The sequence below is a fragment of the Bos indicus x Bos taurus genome, chromosome 29 (genome assembly GCF_003369695.1).
Source record: "Bos indicus x Bos taurus breed Angus x Brahman F1 hybrid chromosome 29, Bos_hybrid_MaternalHap_v2.0, whole genome shotgun sequence".
NCBI lineage: Eukaryota > Metazoa > Chordata > Mammalia > Artiodactyla > Bovidae > Bos > Bos indicus x Bos taurus.
This window is the reverse complement of record NC_040104.1, coordinates 51,108,432-51,132,669: the sequence shown is the minus strand read 5'-3', so window position 1 is coordinate 51,132,669 and position 24,238 is coordinate 51,108,432. Positions and strand designations below refer to the sequence as shown.

The 24,238-nt window shown below is 45.4% G+C and overlaps 1 pseudogene; it reads right to left on the bottom strand.

The window, feature by feature from the left end:
- Positions 1-907: 907 nt before the first annotated feature.
- On the bottom strand, positions 908-23,685 carry LOC113886098 (annotated as a pseudogene).
- Between the last annotated feature and the right edge of the window lie 553 nt (positions 23,686-24,238).

The window sequence follows — 24,238 nt, the reverse complement described above, 5'->3', positions numbered from 1 at the left end:
CATCACAACACAAAACGTTTCCTGACTTCCCATAGGCACCATGAGAAGCTCCCTGAAGTCACCGTCGCAACTCGATGGAACCCAAAGTTTCCTGCCGCAACTCGAGAATGACATTGAGATTCCCCCTTCAACGCGAATTGAGGCCCGATTGCCCTGCAGTTACTCGGGAGCAATCCCGTGCTCCCCCTCACAACTCGAATGGAGACTGCACTTCCCTGGGGCAACACAAGAGGCTCCCTGAGTTCCCTGTCTTAACTCGAGAGAAACCCCACACTTCCCGCCGCAACTCGAGAAAAACCACGAGATTCTCCCGTCATCGCCAGATGAGGCCCTTCTTTTCCTGCAGGGCCTAGAGAGTAATCCCGAGTTCCCTCTCAAAACTCCACAGGAGGCTTGACTGCCTTTAGGCCACTCAATGGGCTCCAGGAGATACCCGTCGCAACTGGAGAGGAGAGCACAGTGCTTTGCTTCAACTCAAGACGAGGCCTGACTCCCCACATAAATCTTGAACGCAACCCTGAGATCCCTGTCACCACTGGAGAGGAATACGGAGTTTCAGAACACAAGTCTAGATGAGGCCTGTTTCCCCTGCAGTGACTTGCAAGGAATCCTGAGATGCCGGTCACAACTCAAAATGAGACCTGACTTCCCTGAGTCGATATGATTGGGACCCTGAGGTCCACGTCGCAACTCAAGAGGAACTGCAAACTTCCCAGGAAGCCTCGAGGAAAATCACTGGATTCTCCCCTCAACGCGATATGAGGCCCTTTCCCAATGCTGCATCTCCAGAGAAATCCCATGTTCCCTCTTTAAAATAGAAACAGTACTCGATACCCTTTATGCAACTCCGAAGTTCCGCGACATACCCATCCCCACTCGAGAAGAACACCGAGTTTCCCGGTACACTTCAATGTGAGCCCTTTTGCCCCTCCTCATCTCGAGATGAGGGTTGATTGCCCTGCTTTTTCTGGAAAGGAATCGCGATGTTCCCATCGCACCTCAAGAGGAGGCCAGTCTCACATTGATACTCGACAGGAACCCTCGTGGGCCGTGCCACTATCCCAAAGACACCGATTTCCCCATCCACTTGACAAAAGGCCTGATGCCCCTGCACCGTGTGGAATGGAACCTGAGTATCGAGTCACAACACGAAGGGGAACCTACACCCCAGTTGCATCCTCCAGAAAAAAGCCGCAGGTTCCAAATCCAACTGGACAAGAGGCCTGACACCCCATTCCAACTCGAGAGGCAAGCCGAGTTCCACGCCTCAACACAAGACCAGGACTGCCTCCCCTGTTCAACGTCCACAGAAACCCCGAGATCAATGTCAGAAATGGAGAGGAACACTGAGGTTCCCACCGCAACTTGAGATGAGGCCCTACTCATCCCTGCAGCGATTCAATATGAATCCTGGGGTGCCCCTCTCACTCGAAAGCAGTTCTGACTTTCCTGAGGAAACACGAGCAGGTATCCCAGGTCCCACGCAACTCGAGACGAAGTCTAAGCTTCCAGGCACAACTCCACAAAAACCACGAAATTCTCCCCTCCATGCAAGAGGAGTCCCTTTTACGCTGCAGTGTTTCCCAAGAAATCCCACGTTCCCTCTGGGAACTCGAAAGGGAACTTGACACCCTTTAGGAAACCCCAGAAACTTCCAGAGATACTTGTCCCCACTTGAGAGGAACTCTGAGTTTCCTGGCACAGCTCAAGAAGACCCCTGTTTTCCCCTCCTCAACTCGAGATGAGGGTTGATTCCCCTGCTTCGTCTGGAAAGGAATGCTGACACCCCCGCCACCCTTCAAGAGGATGCCGGTCTCAGCTGGAAACTGGAGAGGAACTTGGGGGTCTTGCCACAGTTCAAAAGACACGGATTTCTGCATCCACTTGAGACAAGGCCTGATTGCCTTGCACCAATTCAAATGGAACCTTGAGAATCAACTTACAACATGAAGGGAGGCCTGATACCCCGGTTGCAAATTTGAGAAAAGCCCCAGGTCCCTAATTTAACTCGACTGGAGGCCTGAACCTCTTTCACAGCTTGAAAGGAAAGCAGAGTTCGATACCACAACACAAGTCGAGACCTGACTCCCTGTTTGAAACTGTAGACACACCCCGAGATCCACGTCAGAACAGGAGAGGAACCCTGAAGTTCCTGCCTTAAGTGGAGATGAGGCCCTCTTCCATTGCACCAACCCCACAGGAATTCCTAGAGGCCCCTCACAACGCGAAACGATTCCTGACTTCCCATAGGCACCATGAGAAGCTCCCTGAGGTCACCGTCACAATTCGATGGAACCCAAAGTTTCCTGCTGCAACTCGAGAATGACATCGAGAGTCCCCCTTCAACGCGAATTGAGGCCGGATTCCCCTGCCGTGACTCGAGAACAATCCCACGCTCCCCCTCACAAATTGAATGAAGACTGACTTCCCTTGGGCAACACAAGAGGCTCCCTGATTTCCCCGTTGTAACTGGAGAGAAACCCCATACTTCCCGCCACAACTCGAGAAAAACCATGAGATTCTCCCGTCATCGCCAGCTGAGGCCCTTCTTTTCCTGCAGGGCCTAGAGAGCAATCCCGAGTTCCCTCTCAAAACTCCATGGGAGGCTTGACTGCCTTTAGGCCACTCAAAGGGCTCCAGGAGATACCTGTCGCAAGTGGAGAGTAAAGCAGAGTGCTTTGCTTCATCTCAAGACGAGGCCTGACTCCCCAGGTGAATCTTGAACGCAACCCCCAGATCTCTATTGCCACTGAAGAGCAACACGGAGTTTCTGGACACAAGTCTAGATGAGTCCTATTTCCCTGAAGTTACTTGTGAGGAATCCGCAGGTGCCCGTCACAACTCGAAATGAGACCTGACTTTCCTGTGGCTATACCAGCGGGACCCTGAGGTCCACGTCACAATTCGAGAGGAACCCCAAACTTCCCGCCAAGCCTCGAAGAAAACCACTGGATTCTCCCCTTAACGCGAGATGAGGCCCTTTCCCACTGCAGCGTCTCAAGAGAAATCCCACAGTTCCTCATGAAACTCGAAACTGTACTCGCCACTCTTTATGCAACTCCAGAAGTTCCCCGAAATACCCGGCCCTACTCGAGAGGAACACTGAGTTTCCCGGCACACCTCAATCTGAGCCCCTTTGCCCTTCCTCATCTCGAGATGAGGGTAGATTCCCCTGCTTTGTCTGGAAAGGAATCCCAACATTCCTGTCATACCTCAAGAGGAGGCCCCTTTGCCCCTCTCATCTTGAGATGAGGGTAGATTTCCCTGCTTTGTCTGGAAAGGAATCCTGACGTTCCTGTCATACCTCAAGAGGAGGCCGGTCTCAGATTGAAACTTGATAGGAACCCTCGTGGGTCGTGCCACAATCCCAAAGACACCAATTTCCCCATCCACTCGAGATAAGGCCTGATACCCCTACACCAATTCGAATGGAACCCCGAGTATCATGCATAAACATGAATAAACATTAAAACCATCTTTAGTGGAAAATATCCATGTAGAAAAGACCTCGCATATCCCATATTCACCATGTCTGCTTTAAATCCATCAAGTTTGTCCAAATCACTGAAAATCTCAGTAACACTCTTAAAAAAAGAAAAAGACTGGGAAGAAAAGATATATTCATACAATTGAACAATTGCTGAAAGGGTACTGGGGCTGTGGATTACATTATACTGTAGAAACCATATGATTTCCTGATTTTGGAGATTATGTGCAGGTTTTACAGGAGAATGCACCCATTTTGGATAAAACACATAGAGTATTTTAGATGATGTGGCAAATGTGAGCACTTTTCCCCATTGCTAGGGCTTTTCTGTACATTTTAAATTCCTGGAAAGTAAATTATGTTTCAAAACAAACATGTCAATACCATAAAAGAAAATCAGATTAGACAGACATGAAACTTTCCTATAGAGGTCAAGACTTCCCCAGACGAAGTTCAAGGGAAGCTGTGATTGATGCTCACTGTCCTTGAAGGAGTTCACACGGAATGAAGAAGTACTATGGGAAGTCTATTAGTAACCACCATGCCTTAGGTCCTCTGGATGACCTATTGCAGGAGAAACAGATTTTACAAATAAAATTTTCCCCATGACTTCACAAAAAGTTGTTAGACTACATTCAGTAAAGCTGAATAATTTCCAATCAATTTACAATCATATAAAATACAACTTACAATCCCAATCAATATAAAAAATCACTTGCATTTCTATACACTAATAACAATCAGAAACAAAAATTAAGAAAATCCCACTTATAATTGCATCCAAAAGAATAAAACATCTAGCAACAAACTTAATCACGGACATAAAAGACCAGTAGTCAGAAAACTAGAAAGCACTGATAAAGAAACCAAAGAAAACACAAATAAAAAGAAAACTACTCCACGCTCATTCACTGGAACAATGAGGAATTAAAATGTCCATTGCAACCAAAGCCATCAACAAATACACTGGCTGCAATCACAAAATAATATTCAATGGCCTTTTTCACAGAAATAGAAATATTCCTAATATTAGGCTGCTAATATTGAACAGGACCTTAAATGGCCAAGAAGACTCTGAGAAAGAAGAACATAGCTGGAGGCATCTTCCTCTCCGACTTCAAACTACATCACAGACCTGTAGCAACCACCACAGTGAGGATCTGGCAGGAACACAGACACATGGACTCCAGGAAAGAACAGAGAGGACAGGAATGAACCCACATGTACGTGGTAAGTTCATGAAAATCAAGCCAGGAACGAGCGAAGAGGAAAGGACAGTCTTCTTAAGAAACAGTGACAGGAAAACTGGCCACCTACTTGGAAGAACACCAGTGAAGGTCATCCTCTAGATCATCTAACAGAAATCGAACTGAAAACCCGCCATTTTGCACATGGAGCTATTTCCCCCCGTGAGTCCTCTGAGATGGACCTCTGGTCAGCACTCAGCTAGACACAGGAAACGTCTAGTTCGTCCTCATTTTTTCTTCTTGCAGCGCCTCCCTGCTGGCAGGCACTGAGGCAACCCCGCTCCTCTCAGCTGGGACGCAGTCCCGTTACCCAGGAGCCTGAGCCCTGAGGGCCCTGAGGAGACAAAGCTCCCGCCAGCTGGTCACCTAGCCCAGTCTGAAGGCAAAGCGTCCTGCGCCTGTGGGTCAGAGCGGGTTTTGGCGCCCCCTGTGGGCCGCCAGAGAAGTGCGAGCAGCACCGCGCTCACAGACCTCAGAGGGCTCACTCAGAAGCAGCTCTGCTGTGAGCACTCAGACTCGAAGCCTAAACTGAAATGGAGCAGAATAGCTCCATGACCCTCCTCAAAACATGGCTAAGGAACAATCAGAGCCTGTATGGAATGCAGCCATAAAAAGGAACACATTTGAGTCAGTTCTAATGAACGGGATGAACCTAGAGCGTATTAAACAGGGAAGTCAGTCAGAAAGAGAAAAACATGGAATCTAGAAGGATGGGTCTGACGAATCTGTTCACATAGCAGCAACGGAGATGCAGACATAGAGAACAGACTTATGGACAAGGGTGGGGAACAAGAGGGAGAGGGTGAGATGAATGGAGAGAATATTATGGATGCATGTACACCAGCATTTGTAAATAGACAACCAATGGGAATTTGCTATATGACTCAGGGAACTCAAACTGGGGCTCTGTAATAACCTAGAGAGGTGGGGATGGATGGGATGTGGGAGAGAGATTCAAGAGTGAGGGGACACACGTACACCTATGGTTCATTCATGTGGATGTATAACAAATCAAACCAATATTGTAAAGCAATGATCAATCAACTAAAAATAAATAACTGTTTAAAAAAGATGAAATGAACAGAAACACAAACTTTGCAGCTAACACCGTAATTCAATTTAAAAAACTATACAATTTGAGAAAACAACAAAAGATCTACATGACCTTTGATCTGGTGATGAGTTCTAACACACAACAAAAAATCCAACTTAACAAATTAGGAATATAAATTATTTAAAACATTGACTTTTACAATTTTATAGATTTACTCTGTGAAGGACCTTATTCGAGAGAACAAAAAGACACACTGTTAAATGACCCACTGACCAGGCAACAGAGAACAGAAAACACTTGCAGGAGTCATCTTGCAACAGGAGGTCCTGGTAAGAAACAAGGAACTAACAAGCTACCACCAACCAGGATTCTGGAGAAGTCAAAAAGAGATGGGAGACTACAGTCCAGAGGTCCTACCAACTTCCCAGGATCCTCCTCGCTGGAATCCATCTCAGCTGAGTGATGCGTGTGCCCCCAGGAAGGATCCCAATTCAGAATGACTGGCAAGAGACAAACCAGAAACTAACCCAATGACCATAAACCCTGAGACGGTGAGCCACGTGGCAGAGTGGTTCTCTCTGTTTCCCTCACTCTCCTGCCCTCCGCCCCGGCAGCCCTTCCCAATGATGTCTCTCGCTTGGATGGCACTCCTCTCCTCAGACAATTCATTTCCAAGTATCAGGCAAGAATCCACTCTCAAGCCCTGGAAGGGATCCCCCTTCCTTCATCAAAACCACAACCCAGGAGAAAATATCTTCCAAATGCTACCTTGTAGAGAAGGCAATAGCAACCCCTCCAGTGTTCTGGCCTCAGAAATCCAAGGGACAGAGGAGCTTGGTGGGCTACAGTTCAACAGAAGAGCATTTCTCAGGGGAGGAAACAGTCCCAGGGAAGCTGAGGCGCTCACCAAAGGCCCCAGAGCTTTGGATGGCACAGCCAGAACTGTGGCTGAGGGCTCCCAGTGGCCAGGCCTCTTGATCCTGGCCTCTCTCATCCAGTACATGTGTGGAAAACTAGAATCAAAAACATGCCTGAGGGTTTACCTGGGGGCTCCATGGTAAAGAATCTGCTTGCCAGTGATGGAGATGCAGGTGTGATCCCTGCTATGGGAAGATCCCACATGCTATGGAGCCCGTGTGCCACAACTTCCGAGCCTGTGCTCTAGATCCTGGAAGACACAATGCTGAACTCACATACTGCAGCCAATGAAGCTTGTGAGCCTGTGCCCGACAACAAGAGGAGCCACTGCAGTGAGAAGCCCGCACACCACTAGTTATGGCCCACACTCACCCGAACTAGGGAAAAGCCCACACACAAAGACCCAACACAGCCAAAAATAAATAAAATTGTTTTCCTTAAAAATGCATATTTGACAAAGAATCTGTACTCAAATTGTCCAAGAACACTAGAGCAAACAAGCCCATTCATAATTGGTAAAGATTGAAATAGACACCTGGCCAAGGAGGGTATACTGATAGTAAACGATCCTACAGAAACGTACTCAAAATACGGTGAGATGTATGCACAGCCCCCTTTGGAAGACAGTCTGACAGTTTTTTTCAGTAACCACATGGGACAAGCACTGAATTCTATATATGACAAGTGGTGGAAGCCAGGTATCTTACTATTGGAACGGGAAGTTACGGAGAAACAAAAGGAAAGGTTCCAAGATTCATGGAGACATCATCACAAATTACCTTTAACTGAATATGTTTAAAGGTAAGATGGAATACATGTATATATTTCCAAGTATTGTCAGCTGAGCATATTTAGCTCCTACATGTATGTTTTGCATATCATTCTCTAATGAAAGGGAACAGGAAATGTCCCTGGTGGTCCGGTGGTAAAGGATCTGCCTACCAATGCAGGGAACATGGGTTCACTCCCTTGTGCTAGAAGATTCCATATGCCCAGGGGCAACTAAGCCCCCATACAACTATTGAAGTACTCGCATGCTGCAGAGCCCAAGTTCTGCAGAGCCCAAGAAACTGCTGCAATGAGAAGCCATGGCACAGCAACTAGAGGGCAGCCTCTGCTCACTATAACTAGACATCTAGCAACAAAGACTCAGCATAGTCAAAAATAATTCAATGTTAAAAAAAAAAAAAAAAAGGACAGAAGTTCTTTGAATAAATGACTGAAATTAGAGGTGAGGCAGTACATATATGAGCCAGGATAGTCTTAAAGTATGAGAAAGTAAAGACAACTATCAAGCTGTCCAAACTGAAAAAAATGAATGATTACACAGTTTTATCTGTATACGCTAGCGAATAATAATCTGAAAAGGAATTTTAAAAAAAATTCCCTTTCAATAATATCAACATTAATAAAATACTTTGCCATGGATGTAACGAGGATGACAAGACTGGCACACTGGAAATTATACACGACTGCTGAAAAAATATCCTGAATTCATGTACAGATATCCCATAGCGATGGAAAGACTTAAGATGGCAATACCACGGAATGCATCTTCAATCTGAAATGAAGATCCAATATGACTTGATTGCTCAGAGCTTTTGTGTCATAAAGATTTATTAAAGTATAAAAGAGATAGAGAAAGCTGCTGACATAGACTTCAGACAGGGGCAGTAAGAGTACCCCCTGCTGGTCTTTAGCCAGATGTTATACAGCCACTAGTAGTTTGCTAAGGAAAGAAAGGCAATGTCTCAGAGAATGGCACCAGGCCCCTCACTCACAACATGCATTGAGATAACACTGGCAGCAGGTGAGTCATCCTGGGCCATAAAATGATTGACATGAATCTTGATGAAAGGCAGATTTCAAGGCAAATATATCGTTTCATTAACATAGATTAGGAGAACAAGGTATGAGTAAGACATAATGGTTTGTCAAGTCAGTTCTGAGCCTTTAGGGGGAAACTACCTGAAGACAGTCTAGCGGAAATACATACTATATTAACATAGCTTAAGACAAACATTTCCTTACAAAAAAATGCATTGCTTAGCTCAAGGTTTGAGAAAAATTAAGTTCAGGTGGAGCCAGGAGTCGTCATGGCAACACAGAATTTTCAAGAAACCTCCTTTTAAATTTGTATCAAGAAGGGGGAAAAAAATGTAACACTAGTTTGTTTCCTCCAGCTGCTTAAGAGAGAGAGAAAAAACCATCTGACACTTGCAGCCTATTCCCTCTGTCTGGAGACCCCCGGCCTTCCTGCCTGTTACCCTCTCGGGGCCTTTAGGAAGCAATACACAAGCTGACCCTAGCATACACGTGGAATGACAATGGACTCCAAAGAACCAGAACAATCACGTGAGTCTGCAGTCCTAAGGTCCTCTGGTATGCTGTGCTAAGTCGCTTCAGTCACGTCTGTCAGAGCCCACCAGGCTCCTCTGTCCATGGGAGTTTTCCAGTCAAGAATACTGGAGTGGGTTGCTGTGCCCTCCTTCAGGGGATCTTCCCAACCCAGGGATCAGATTCCCGCATTGGCAGGGAGGTTCTTTACCACTAGTACCACTTGGGGCAGAAGTGCCTAAACAGAGATCAGGGAAACCCAGTTAGGAGAAGAGACTCAGAGGAAAGGAAGTGAGGGAAGGAGACTCTTAGTCACACTCAGAGAAGCCCAGTAGGCAATTCCGCAGGTGGAAGAGGGGAGGAAGCAGGCTGGAGCTGTGTAGAAGATGAAAGAGGGAACTAAAGCAGGGCCCCCAACTTCTAGGATCTAATGCCTGATGATCTGAGGTTGAACGGATGAAATCATACTAGAAATAAGTGTTTGGTCACTCAGCCATGTCCAACCCTTTGTAGCCCACCAGGCTCCTCAGTCCATTGAATTCTTCAGGGAAGAATACAGGAGTGGGATGTCATTTCTTTCTTCAGGAGATCTTCCCGACCCAGGGACTGAACCCAGGTCTCCCTCACTGCGGGCAGACTCTTTACCAACGGAGCCAACAGGGAACAAAAATAGAAATAGAGTGCACAATAAATGGACTGCACTTGAAACATCCTAAAACCTTCCCCCACCCCTGTCTGTCAAAAAATTGTCTTCCAAAAAAACTCCCAAGGTCAAGGAAGGAACTTCAAGTGTATTTGACTGTCCCAGGTTGCTGGCTTAGGGATATGCTGAAGCAAGGGTGTCCCAAGAGGTAGAACCTCCCTTGTGTGGGGTCCTCAACAGACCTCCAATAGCCTCAGTGATGAAGGGAGAGATTTGTTTCATTTTTTTTTAATATCTTTGTTGGATAAACTTAAAGCTTAGAAATTCTCTTACAGTCTTCCTAATAAAATTTGTCCTTTCTTGACCGATCTGTGAAGTACCAACTGATTCTATATTAGATCCTATATTAGAATAATATATTCTATATTAGATATATTCTATATTAGAATAATATATTCTATATTAGAATCACCGTTCTAATATACCTCATAGTGTTATTGACACTATGGATATAATTATGTGAAATTGAACTTATTCAATAAAAATGATGAAGCATCTGCCCTGTGCCCAGCACTTTCCAAGGGTTGGGGAGTACAATGAAAATACTCCATTAGATGGACAGCTGGTAGGAACATTCTTTAAAAAAGCCTTTTACATTTCCACCAATAGTTTATTCTCAATGTCAACACTTGCCAATTAATGACCATGCTGGGTGGGAAGCTCATTAAAAACCCAGGAGCCAGGGTTCCTAGAAGGATATCCCATTCTCCCTTGGACAGTCCTCCACCCTCTCTGGCTCTCAGTTTCCTCATCTGCAAAATCATGGACAACTAACTATAATTAATCCCTGAAACCCAAGCCTATTGAGGGGGAAGGGAAATATTACTCCAAGACCTGGATGAGAGACCAGACTGAAAGAAAAATATGTCGTTGCTGGTTTTCAGTCAAACAGACAGATACAATGAAGGAAGGAGCCCCTGTCCCTGTGGGATTTGCCTAGGGGTCTAGTCCTGGAAATTCTTACACATCAGGAGATGGCTCCGAGCTGGATTTCCACCAACAAGAACATCCATGCAAAGGACAAGCCTGCAGAGCTCTGTGCCCATCAGCCACAGGAAGAGACTGCCTCCCGACAGCCAGCAGCATTTACAAGTGACCTCCTAAGGCCTTCACAAAACTACAGGGTCACCTCTGGGTTTTCTGTTTCCCTCACTTTTCTGACTCTTTTCTTTAAAAAATGCACATTTCTTCATAGAATGCCACAGTGTAAGGAAAATAGGCCTTCAAATTCTAGACCTCAATTTGCAAAAACTTGGAGCTTGTTTTTGTTTTAATTAAAGCACCACATAATTTAACATTTTTACTCCTTCTAATTATTCAGTTCCAAAACACCAAACTTATTGCACTGGGTCCCCATGGAAAGGCCCCCTCTCAGCAGGACAGCCACAGATTCTACCATGAAAGGGCAGCAAGGTGCCCTCCTCCCTTCTTTTCTGCCTCGGTGGCCACCAGATGTTTAAATCCATGCACCCTACTAAATATCTAGGGTGCAACTGGTGGACCCTTCCCTTTCCCATCCCAGTAGGTGGTCAAGGACCCGCTGGGCTGCAAAGTGGCAGAAGCAGGGCTGGGCCAGCCAGCCAGAGTAAGGGTTATGAAGTCCCCGCAGGTGAAATCACCAGGCAGGATGAATCCCTTGGACTTCCAGCAGGCACTAGGCTGCTTGGGAAAACCCCCACGGGTCTGAGCTTTATGTGAAGGGGTAAAGGGGTAAAGGCCTTGACCCCAAAGGTGAGGCCTTTCTGCAACCGCCAGGTTAGTGGGCTCCGAGACTGTGCCAACAGAAAGGGAAGAATACGTGGTTCCCTGCTCCACTGAGTCCCAGTTCTCTTACCTGTGGCCCACACCCCTCCATTCCGCTTACTGGATGCCGATCGCTGGGGACCCAGGAGCGCATGAAATGGGTGTTCCCAGCCGCAATGGCGACCCCTGAGAGCACAACTGGGACTCCCCACCCCAGACGCATTCCCAGTGTGCCACCCCCACCCCCACCCCAACACACGCTCCCAGTGCACCACGCACCCACGCCCACTTCCAGGAGAGGCCCATGGGCCTCGCTACTGCCCCAGGGGAAACACAAGGACAAGCAAATCCACCCCACAGAGACAATCCAAGCTTTTTACCAGCTGATCTGTCTATGATTCAGGGAAAAAACTATGATTACAGAAAGGAAAGATGACCTGACCTAGGACGGCCATGATATTCTATCAGTTCAGTTCAGTCACTCAGTCCTATCTGACTCTTTGCAACCCCATGAATCGCAGCACACCAGGCCTCCCTGCCCATCACCAACTCCCGGAGTTCACCCAGACTCACGTCCATCGAGTCAGTGATGCCATCCAGCCATCTCATCCTCTGTCGTCCCCTTCTCCTCCTGCCCCCAATCCCTCCCAGCATCAGAGTTTTTTTCCAATGACTCAACTCTTCGCATGAGGTGGCCAAAGTACTGGAGTTTCAGCTTAAGCATCATTCCCTGCAAAGGAATCCCAGGGCTGATCTTCAGAATGGACTGGTTGGATCTCCTTGCAGTCCAAGGGACTCTCAAGAGTCTTCTCCAACACCACAGTTCAAAAGCATCAATTCTTTGGCACTCAGCCTTCCTCACAGTCCAACTCTCACATCCATACATGACCACAGGAAAAACCATAGCCTTGACAAGATGGACCTTTGTTGGCAAAGTAATGTCTCTGCTTTTGAATATGCTATCTAGGTTGGTCAGAACTTTCCTTCCAAGGAGTAAGCGTTTTTAATTTCATGGCTGCAGTCACCACCTGCAGTGATTTTGGAGCCCCCAAAAATAAAGTCTGACACTTTTTCCACTATTTCCCCATCTATTTCCCATGAAGTGATGGGACTGGATGCCATGATCTTCGTTTTCTGAATGTTGAGCTTTAAGCAAACTTTTTCACTCTCCACTTTCACTTTCATCAAGAGGCTTTTTAGTTCCTCTTCACTTTCTGCCACAAGGGTGGTGTCATCTGCATATCTTGGGTTATTGATATTTCTCCCAGCAGTCTTGATTCCAGCTTGTGTTTCTTCCAGTCCAGAGTTTCTCATGATGTACTCTGCATATAAGTTAAATAATCAGGGTGACAATCTACAGCTTGACGTACTCCTTTTCCTATTTGGAACCAGTCTGTTGTTCCATGTCCAGTTCTAACTGTTGCTTCCTGACCTGCAGATCAGGTGGTCTGGTATTCCCATCTCTTTCCGAATTTCCCACAGTTTATTGTGATCCACGCAGTCAAAGGCTTTGGCATAGTCAATAAAGCAGAAATAGATGTTTTTTTCTGGAACTCTTTTGCTTTTTCCATGATCCAGCAGATGTTGGCAATTTGATCTCTGCTTCCTCTGCCTTTTCCAAAACCAGCTTGAACATCAGGAAGTTCACGGTTCACATATTGCTGAAGCCTGGCTTGGAGAATTTTGAGCATTACTTTACTAGCGTGTGAAATGAGGGCAATTGTGCAGTAGTTTGAGCATTCTTTGGTATTGCCTTTCTTTGGGATTGGAATGAAAACTGACCTTTTCCAGTCCTGTGGCCACTGCTGAGTTTTCCAAATTGGCTGGCATATTGAGTGCAGCACTTTCATAGCATCATCTTTCAGGATTTGAAATAGCTCAATGGGAATTCCATCACCTCCACTAGCTTTGTTCATAGTGATGCTTTCTAAGGCCCTCTTGACTTCACATTCCAGGATGTCTGGCTCTAGGTCAGTGATCACACCATTGTGATTATCTGGGTTGTGAAGATCTTTTTTGTACAGTTCAGAACCAGACCAAGTTGGTTAAAAGGAAACTTCTTTTTTTATTGGAAACCATAAAGCTGGTTCTTTAGCATATGCAATTAAAAACAATTAGCTTGTTACAAAGGACTGCCTATGGCAGTGCTTGAACTTAATCCTTGCCACAGAATTCAACAAGTCCCTGGTGGCTCAGACGGTAAAGTTTCTGCCTATAATGTGGGAGACCTGGGTCCAATCCCTGGGTCGGGACAATCTCCTGGAGAAGGGAATGGCAACCCACTCCAGTATTCTTACCACCACCCGCTTCCCCCCCTCCACCACCGCCCAAAAAAAGCGGCTCAAAGAAATATTTTAAATCTCAGGTGGAAAACTAGAAGATCCCTTGTCTGTCTGTCTGGATTTATGTATGTCTCAGTGTGAGTCTTTTGTTTTTGGATAATATTGCTTAAGTTCTGAGTTCTTATTTAAATGGTCTCAAGAAAGGAAGCCCTTACAAATCAAACAGTTGGAAATACAAGAAAACATTGACCTAAATGAATTTCAGATTCACATGAACTGGGAAATAGTCAATATTAAATATCTAGTATTTGGTGTTTTTTTTTTTTTCCGCTAATCTACTATAGACATGTGTAAGAGTCATTAACATTAAGTACAACTTTTCATAGTGCCTAGGTTTATTATAAGTTAAAAATTGCTATATTGTTATATGTGTCACAAGCTTGTCAACAAGAAAGTACCACTAACAACAACAAAAAAACCAAAAAATATAAATATGATATGAGCTTTTAGATAAAATATTAATAATAATTATACTCTAAAATTTATATCTTTATAAATATAATATTAGTATATTCTAAATTTTTTTCTCAACATTGAAACTCTGGTATCTAACACAGCAGCTGCCTCATGGCAGTCACTCAACAGTCACTTGTTAAAGACTGGACTGAACAATTCCACAAAATGAGATGTGTACTGATATAATGTCATACATGTCCACACTCCAGGTAATATCCATGGACTGGAAACAGTGTAACTACCTATCAACAGGGAACTTGATTAAATACACAGTGAGGCATTGATACAATGGAATACGACACAGCTGTTTAAACCAACATACATGTCTAGATATAGCAATTTACATGTCTACTTACACGTACCCACTTGTGAACAAAACGGCACAACCACGTGTGCACATTGCAGTGCCACTGGTACCAAAAGTGTGTGTTAGTCACACAGTCATGTACGACTCTTTGTGACTCCATGGACTGAAGCCTGTCAGGCTCCTCTGTCCATGGGAATATAGGAGTGGGCTGCCATGCCCTTAAAGCAGACAGTGAATCTTGACTGAACTGTTTGTTGGGGGAGAATACTCATTGGAAGCTTACAAGAAACTATTAACAGTGGTTATTGGTTTGGAGGGTAGGTCGGAACTGGGTGGATGGGTGTCAGAGGTGGGAGAAAAAACTCTACTGACTACCATTTTATACTTTCAGATTTGGGAATCCACATGAACATGGTTTATAACTCAGTACATGAATTTTTAAGTGCTCTGTGACCAGAACCCAGTAAATTCTGATGAATGAATTACAACACACATGAGAGCTTCCCCATCATCTGTTCCCCTCTCCACCACCTACCCTGTCACCATTGCTCCCACTGCCACTGCCCTGGGAAGACACAGGAAGCTTTTTAAAAGTTGCATCATCTTTAATTTTTAAAGCCGTACTTTCTAACTATCCATTTATAGTTGTAAACCCCTTCATCACTCTTTACAACTGACAAAGTGCTTTCAAACCTATGATCTAATTGGGCCCTTAGGACAACCTGAGACAGTTTATATGTTTTGAAAGTGAAAGTTGCTCAGTGGTGTCTGACTCTTTGTGACACCATGAACTATAGAGTTCATGGAATTCTCCAGGCCAGGATACTGGAGAGGATAGCCTTTCCCTTCTCCAGGGGATTTGCCAACCCAAGGATCGAACCCAGGTCTCTTGCACTGCAGGGGGATTCTTTACTAGTTGAGCCACAAGGGAAGCCCAAGAATACTGGAGTGGGTATCCTCTCCCTTCTCCAGCAGATCTTCTTGACCCAGGAATCAAACTGGGGTCTGCTGCATTGCAGGCAGATTTTTTACCAACTGAGCTATCAGGGAAGGAGAAAACTGAAGTTTTGGGAAATAAAGTGTTCTGCCTGAGGTCATGCCTCTGAAAATGGCACAGCCAATCCTGATTGCCTGATGAGGATGGCACCTCCCTCACCATCCTTCCCAACTCTAAAAAGTGAAAAAAAGAAAGATGACAGGAGGTCTTGCACAGATTTTATGTCAGTCCCATGACACTCTAGGTTGGATTGATGTATGTGTGGGTCAGTCTGGGTCACGGTCCCAGGGGACAGGACTTGCTGAGAGAGGAAAACAGCCAACTTTTGTTTTGATTGTTACACTCATCCAGCAGGGAAGAAAAAAGGAAAGGAAAATGTTGTTGGCTGGCGTGGAGAGAACCTTGCCAGAAAATGGGATGGATGCTCTAACTTGCCAAAGACATCCCCGGAGGCCACATTAACACCATGATACTGAACCAGAGAGATGCTGAACACTTAGGGGTGCTGCTGATTCCCTGCCAACTTTTGAAAGCAAGCTTATGTTCCCACTGACCGAAGCATGGGGCAGGGGGAGCAGTGGGATGTCTAAGGATGGAATTAGAGGATGGGAGGATTTGGCTGCTGAGGACAGAGTTGCAGGTTGTCCTGGGTATGTATCACAAAAACTTTCCCTACATCAGATTTTCCTCTGGCTCCATTTCTTAACCTGCGGACTGACCCTAGAGTCCCAGATTCATGTGATGCTGCAAGAGAATGAGAAGGAGGAGATGCAGCATTCACGACCACGATCTAAACACACTGTTCAAGCTGTTTGGGGACTTAGAGAAGAGCAGCAGCAACAGTGGAAATGATGAGAACTCATCAGTGTGCTCCTGAATTCATCGTCATCTAAGACACGGCATGTGACATAGGGAAATTGTGTAATGTGCACCATCCAGGGCCTTTCATAATGCTCTCAGAATAAATGAAGGATTCACATGTTCCCACTAGCAAGAGTCTAACTGGAATAAAAAGGTGACCCAAACAAACTCCTCTGATGCTTTCTAAGATGGAAGACCCATCACCTTAGGAAAAACAGACTGTTTGTGTCATAGCATGATTTATTTACCCTGCATAGGAGAGAAAGCAGGATACTCACCTTCACACAGAAAAAACAGAGAGGACTTCCCTGGTGGCACAGTGGATAGGAATCCATCTGCCAGAGCAGGGACATTGGTTTGATCCCTGGTCCGGGGAGATTCCACAAGCTGAAGATCAACTAAGCCTGTGTGCCAAAAGTAGTGAGCCCACAACCCACAACTACTGAAGCCCATGTGCTCAGAGCCTGTGCTCTGTGATGAGGGAAGCTACTGCAATAAGAAGCCTGTGCACTGCAACAAAGAGTAGCCCTTGCTTGCCATAACTAGAGAAAAGCCCTCATGGCAACAAAGATCCAGCGCAACTAAACATTATATATACAGTTTTTTTTAAGGCAGATAATTTTTAGTTTTAGTTTTTGTTTTTGTTTTTTTTCAAGAAGGGAACAAGTAACTGTCCATAACTCTTCATCTAATTCTGACACCTTCAATTCACAACTATTTTAATCACTGCAGAGAAAGTAAAAATTTCTCAAAGAATATCATAAAATATAAATGCTAGCACCTTAGTTTTATTTTAAACCTAAATTCTCAAATGAACTAGCTAATTTAACTCAGCTCTGATGTGGTACCTTTCAAAGTGGGTAGAAGAAGGGGCCAAGATGTGATACATACAAAGTCCATCAACACCTCAATTTGGCTCTGCAGCAGCTCAGCAGCCTATAACAATTAATTCTCTTTCCCTAAAAGCTTCTGACTCAGTGCAAACACACATACCCACCCTCTGTTATCTAAGAGACCAGGGTGATGAAAGGGAAAAGGAATTCTTCCCAAGATCAACATCTGACCACCAAAAATAGGACCGCCTTCACATTAAAACATTTCTCCACAGTCCCATTGTTCTATTTGTTTCAAATGATGGAAAATCGAATTATAGTAAAATGTTAATAGCTTCATTGTGTGACCACAGGGCTAATCAGTTATATATCTAAAGAGTTTGGGGCTCAGCTGTGAGGTACTTTTGGATCAATATCTGATCTTTGACATTAATGTACTATTACCAAGGATTTAGTACATGAAGCAAAAATCCCACAAAATGGAGAACCACAGGACCAAATCTAAAAAGATTTAATTTGAACGTGCTACAGTCTGACCCAGGCTGGGGATACTCAGGCTTATACTTGGTGGGTCCAGTTCAATGAGGAGTGGGCGCTGGCAAGGATTAAGAGTCAGGTAGGAAAAACAAAGTGGGGCAGGGGGAAAGAAAGGTAGAAAAGCTGTAGACTGGACACCCATGGGGTGTACCATCTTGAATTGAGAGTCAACAGAAGACTGTGACAGTGTTGCCAGTTATACAACGTCTATTTTTATTATTTAAGTAGAGTTTAATTACAATGTTGTGCTAATTTCTGCTGTAAAGTGACTCAGTTACACATATACATATGTATATGTATATGTGCTTAGATCCATGTGTGGAGTGAAATACATGACAAGCACTCAGAAAATTTTGGCAAATCTTCAAGAGTGGTCAGGGACTTGAGAACTGTCAGTAGGGAGGCCTAAGGAAGGAACCCTGGATAATGTATGGAAAGGAAGAATGAACACTTTTCCGTAGTTGGATATACTTGCCCACGATGAGACCAGTTTCTGTGCAAAGAACATGAAGAAAGCCTCCAGGTGCCATGGAGCCCTGGGAAGGAGGTTTGGAAGAACAAGGCCACTCCCCTAGGCCAACCCACCAGACAAGAGAAAGACAGTGCCACCACTAAGGGCACCACAGATGAGGGAAAGAAGGAAACTGCCTAATACATGCACATTGGTTCATTAACCCACATCAGAACTGTCTCCTGTGGTCTGTCTCGTGGTCCTATAAACATCTTGGTGGGAGACTGGGAGCGATGGGCCATGGCCTCCCTGCTGCCCTGGATCAGTTGCGACAATGCCACTGCTTAGAGAAAGAGACAGTCATCGAAATATCCCCACAACTCAGGCATCTGCCTCAGACTGAAATATGCCTTTTCTATCTTCATGCCCAGAGTGATCTGGATCCTTCTGTTCCATGGGAAGTAGATCCTGCCACTAAGCGTTTGCATGCTGCAACTGAAGATGCTGCATGCTGCCAGGAAGACTGGAGATCCCACATGCCACTACTAAGACCCAGCAGGGCCAAGTAAAAACATACATAAGTATTTGAAATCAACAACAGAAGTAGTCATAACAGCTCAGTGTATTGAGTGCTTACTCTCAAACACCTCACTAAAGGCTTTACCTATTGACATTCCCTACATATTTAAATCATGTCGCATCCGCCCTAAGATACAGATGTTGCTATTGCTTCCAATTTACAGAAGAGGAACCTGAGGCACAGCATCCCAACCTTCAGCCCATCTTGTCCCCTCACTTTGTGAGGAACCTCATGCCACACAGTACAGCCTGAGGACTCCAGAGTTTATGAGCAGTGCTTGTAACTTCCACGAGGGCTGTGGAGAGGGTGAAAAATACTTCTTGATTTGGACTTTGGAAGAGGACTCTTGACTCCCTTGCTCACAACATTCATATGAGTCATAACTATCTTATTATTTTGCTGTAGCACAGGGGATAGCCAATTCTTACTCTAGTGTCTTCTTAGACCTCCCACTCATTGGAGAAAATTGCCAGCTGCTGCCCTTGTGAACAGTTTGAAAACTGGAAAAGGCTAGAAAACATCCTTCTGTTCTCTTGAGTGTCTGGAAAGATGGCATATTGGAAATTGATCCATGAGGCAAGAGGTTATAGTTCTCATCCATCCTAATGGAAAAAAAGGAGGCAAAGCTGTAGACTGGACACCCATGGGGTGTACCATCTTAAATCGAGAGTCAACAGAAGACTGTGACAGTGTTGCCAGTTATACAACATCTATTGTTATTATTTAAGTAGAGTTTAATTACAATGTTGTGCTAATTTCTGCTGTAAAGTGACTCAGTTATACATATACATACATTTTTAAACATCTTTTCCATTATGGTTTATCCCAGGAGATTGGATATGGTTCCCTGGGCTAAGGTAGGACCTTGTTGTTTATTCCAAATGTAACAGTTTTCATCTGTTAACCCCAAACACCCAGTCCCTCCACTCCCTCCCTCCATTCCCCTTGGCAACCACAAGTTTATTCTCTGTATCCATGAGCCTGTTTCTGTTTTGTAAACAGGTTAATTTGTTCCATATTTTACATTCTACATATAAGTGATATAATATGGTATTTATTTTTCTCTTTGTGACTTACTCAGCTTACTATAATTATCTCTAGTTCCATCCATGTTGCTGCAAACAGCATTATTTCTTTCTTGTTATGGCTGAGTAATATTCATATATATGTACCACATTTTCTTTAATCACTCAACTATCAAAGGAAATTTAGGCTGTTTCCATATCTTGGCTGTTGGGAATATTGCTGCTGTGAACATGAGGGTGCATGTATGTTCCTGAATTACAGTTTTGTCCAGGGATATGCCCACGAGGGGGACTGCTGGATCATATGGTGGTCTTATGAATTTTCTGAGGATCCCCCATACTGTTTTCCATAGTGGCTACCCCAACTTACATTCCCACCAACAGTGTAGGAGGGTTCCCTTTACTCCAGACTCTACTCAACATTTGCTATTTGTTCTGTTTTTGATGATAGCCATTCTGCCTGATAGGAGATGGTGCCTGGCTGCAGCTTTGATTTGCATTTATCTAAGAATTAGTGATGCTGAGTATATTTTTATGTGTCTACTGGCCATCTGCATGTCTTCTTTGGAGAAATGTCTATTAAGGTTTTCTGACCATTTTTTGATTGTTTTGTTTTGTTTTTGTTGTTGTTGAATTGTATGGTCTGTATATTTGAAATTAAGCCCTGGTCTATTGCATCATTTGCAAATATTTTCTCCCATTCCTTAGGTTGTCTTTTTTTTTTTTTTTTTTTTTTACTTTTTTTTTTTTTTGCTGTGCAGAAGCTTGTAAGTTTGATCAGGTCCCCTTTGTTCATATTTAGTTTTATTTCTATTACCTTGGGAGACTGACCTAAGAAAACAAAGGTCCAATTTATGTCAGAGAACATTTTGCCCATGCTCTCTTCTAGGAGTTTTATGGCATCATGTCTTATGTTTAAGTCTTTAAATTATTGTGAGATATTTTTGTACCGTGTGAGAGCATATTCTAACTTCACTGATTTACATGCAGCTTCCAATTACACATCTACATGGCTCACATTAGAGGAGTCACTCTCTCTGATTGTTTCTCTACCTCGCACTGCACATGTCTATCCTTAAGTTTTTCAAAAGATGTGAGTTGGGGGATGGGTGTGGGTTAATATTTGTGTATCTCCAAAGCTGCCTTCCTTCTCCTAGTGGAGTGCTCCTTGTTTCCTGGGCAAAGGAAAGCCAATTGCAATGACCCAAGATTCAAGTCCTATCACTGCTGCTTATCTCCTATTTGACACACAATGACTTTCTTAAATTCTCTAAGCTTAAATGTACAATCTATAAAACTAGGATGACAACAGCATCCTTATTTGTTTAATGGTGGTGTAAGGAGTGCATTTTTTTTTAAGTAAGTAAAGTATTTGGCACAGAGTAAGCACAGTATAAAACTTAACATTTTTACAGAACCCTGCATAAAGTACCTGTTGGCAAGACAGAGAAGTCAAGAGAAGGAAAGGGAGAGATGGAAGCAGCACTCCAGCCCAAAGTAGGCATTTGGGGGCTCACCAGGGAGTCTCCACTGCCACTTTCTCCTGTGACACTGACCAGAATCTGTTCTCCTCTGCAAGAGGCCCAGAATAACAGAGGAATGCTTTGTATGTGGTTGTTAACACACATCAGGGCAAAACAGCCCTGTGAAATAGAAATCTTATCAGACTACCATTTGACTCTGTATCTCTGCCCTAACGTTTTATAAATATGTCAGAGAAAAAGAGGAAAGAGCTGGCTGACCACCAGAGAGCCAGTGAACAAAACTGTATTTCATTATAAAATCAGAAAAGAAAATAATGTCTTCTTAAGTACTGTGGTTCTTTCTACTTTGGAAAATAAAGTTTTCTTGTTGAATAGTTTTAGAGCTGGTTTCCCTAAATAAAGACATGTAAAAATCTAAGTTTCTCCATATCAAGAATTTAATATCTCATCCCTTGCCAGTTTTATTTAGAAACTGTACTTCTCCAGTATTTTTTTTTTTAATTCAACTTAATCTGGCTAAACCACCCAAGCCAAACAAAGCATGCCATGTAATCTAAAGTTAGATATTCTGGCTTTAATATGGAAAACATGTGTTACCATGAGCTTAAGGATGCCCCTGTGTGGAACCTTCTGTCTTCTTTCTCAGTGATGTGAAATCTCAAGAGCTAAAAGTTAGTCTGCAGACCAAGGTCATGGACATTCCAAATATCCTTAATGCTATGCCACATACTGGGAAGATGGGACTTATTGTCCGATCACTATCCATTAGATTCCATTTTGAGGTTCCTCTGTATCACCCTCCTCCTCCAACTGGAGAGAACCAATGCATTAGGGTTCCACCTGCTGTTTGTATTGCAAACTTCAGTTGAGCCCATAACCTGAACCCTTATCTACATGCATTTCATCGTGACCACATGACAAACTTTCATGGAACTTCACAAGATTCCAGGAGTCTCCCAACAGACAAGGCCTGGTCTAATTCACCTCTCTGTTCTTCAAAGCCCTGTGAGCACCTTCCCAATCCCTTAATGCCCCTGTCCCCAGGCCCTTCCTCTCTAAACTTTTGCTATTTGGAAGAGCCTGGCATTGAGGTCTGCTGGCAGCTGATATGAGTGAATCCAAGTGAAACAAGAGGACAGCTGGGCTGCATTCCACACCAGTCCATCTTGGCATTTAAGCAGGTGTGCAGGATTGAGTAACTACAGATTCCTCATCTAACCTGCACCAGGTGTTCTGCATCAGTTACTAGGATTTAATCTCAACCAACCTTGTTTGGCACATTATGAAGGTGAGGCTCTTGAGGTTCTTAGGAAGAACGGGCCCAGCATTCCAACAACCATCTGATTCCAAAGGTGTTTGGACTGGTTTTGACCACTGTCCATCCCAAACAACTCCCAAGGCATCCACTTTAAAATATAGCTTTCCTCCTCTATAAGGATTCCACCTCAATTAGGGTTCCACTTTCTTATTTCAAACTCCAGGAGATGCCATCGCCTGAACTCTTATCCACAGGCATCTCATCTGCACCACAGACCAACTTGCATGGAACTCAACCAGAGAGGGCTCCTGTCCAATTACCCTTCATACTCCTTGTAGTGCTGTGACCAGGGCCTTCTTCCCCCATTACCCTCCCCACATATACCTCTGCTATTGGGAATAGGCTGTTTGTGGCTGGAAACCACATTGAGCTTTGGCCTGAAACACTCTTCCCTGGTCAAGCAAAGGAGCCATCCCTTTTTTTCCAACAGTGTTACCCAGAGGCACCCAATATCTCTGTAGTCTCAACATGAGGAGAACCAAAGAGCAGAAAATGTGAAGGAGACCAGGGGAGACCAGGGCGTCACTTAACATTGCCCAGACAGGATTCTGGAGGAGTTCCTGAGCCTGCTGGGGTTAAAGGTACCTCTGCTGGCCAGCCAAGGGGCCGAAGGGATGGTATGGGCGAGAGGTGGCAGGCTCACCTGAGGAAGAAGAAATAGGAGTAATCCTGGACCACGGTATGGGAGTGACAGGAGAAGTAGCCCAGAACGGTGAGGTTGAGGCTGGAGCCCCGGGGCACTTCGAGCATGCTGTCCCACGCCTGGTGGCACAGCATCTCGATCTCAGCAGAGTAGAAGAGCCCCGCGTCGCTGGCTTCATACTGCCAGGGCAGGTCCGTGCAGCTCCTCATGCAGCGCCAGCACCTTGGCCTACATGATAGTCTCGGCCAGCTCCACTCGGCAGCCCTCGCTCAGGGGTCTCCACTCGGAGGGCAGCTGGCAGCCACGGCGGCCTCCAGCCCGCCGGCCAGGCAGAGCGCGACGAGCAGCAGCGGGCGCAGCATGCCGGCGGCTAGGGCGGGCGGCGGGAGCCGCCGGGTGGCCGCCGCGCCCCAGGCGCGCTATCCGGGGCGCAGGGACGTGGTGGGGGATGGGGGAGCCCCGCGGCGGCAGCGAGAGCGTCGGGGAACCCAAAGTGGTGGGCCCCACCAGCGGGAGGCGCAGCCCCGGGCGCTCGGCTGCGCGCACAGCTGCGGAAGCTAAGCGTGCTGCTCCCTCCTCCGCCGGGATCCCCCTGAGGGGCCTCGCTTGTGAGACTTGTAAAAGGGCACGGGGAAGGCCGGCCACCGCCGCCTCCTGCCCCCCACCCCTGGCTGGGGCGTGGGCGGCATAGGGAGGGGCAGAGGCGGGAAGCCGTCCAGGGGCGCGGGATGCTGGGGAGACAGCGCAGTCGGCGCTGGACCGGGAGCCCCCTGGCCGAATTTGGTGTTTGCGCCAGCGCGGAGGTCCTCGGCTGAAAAGTCAGTGTGGGGAGAGGCGGCCCAGCCCTCTTCCGGCACCCTGCGCACCGACCAGGTTGAAGCTTTGCCGGCACAAAGCGCGCTCCAGACATGGCTT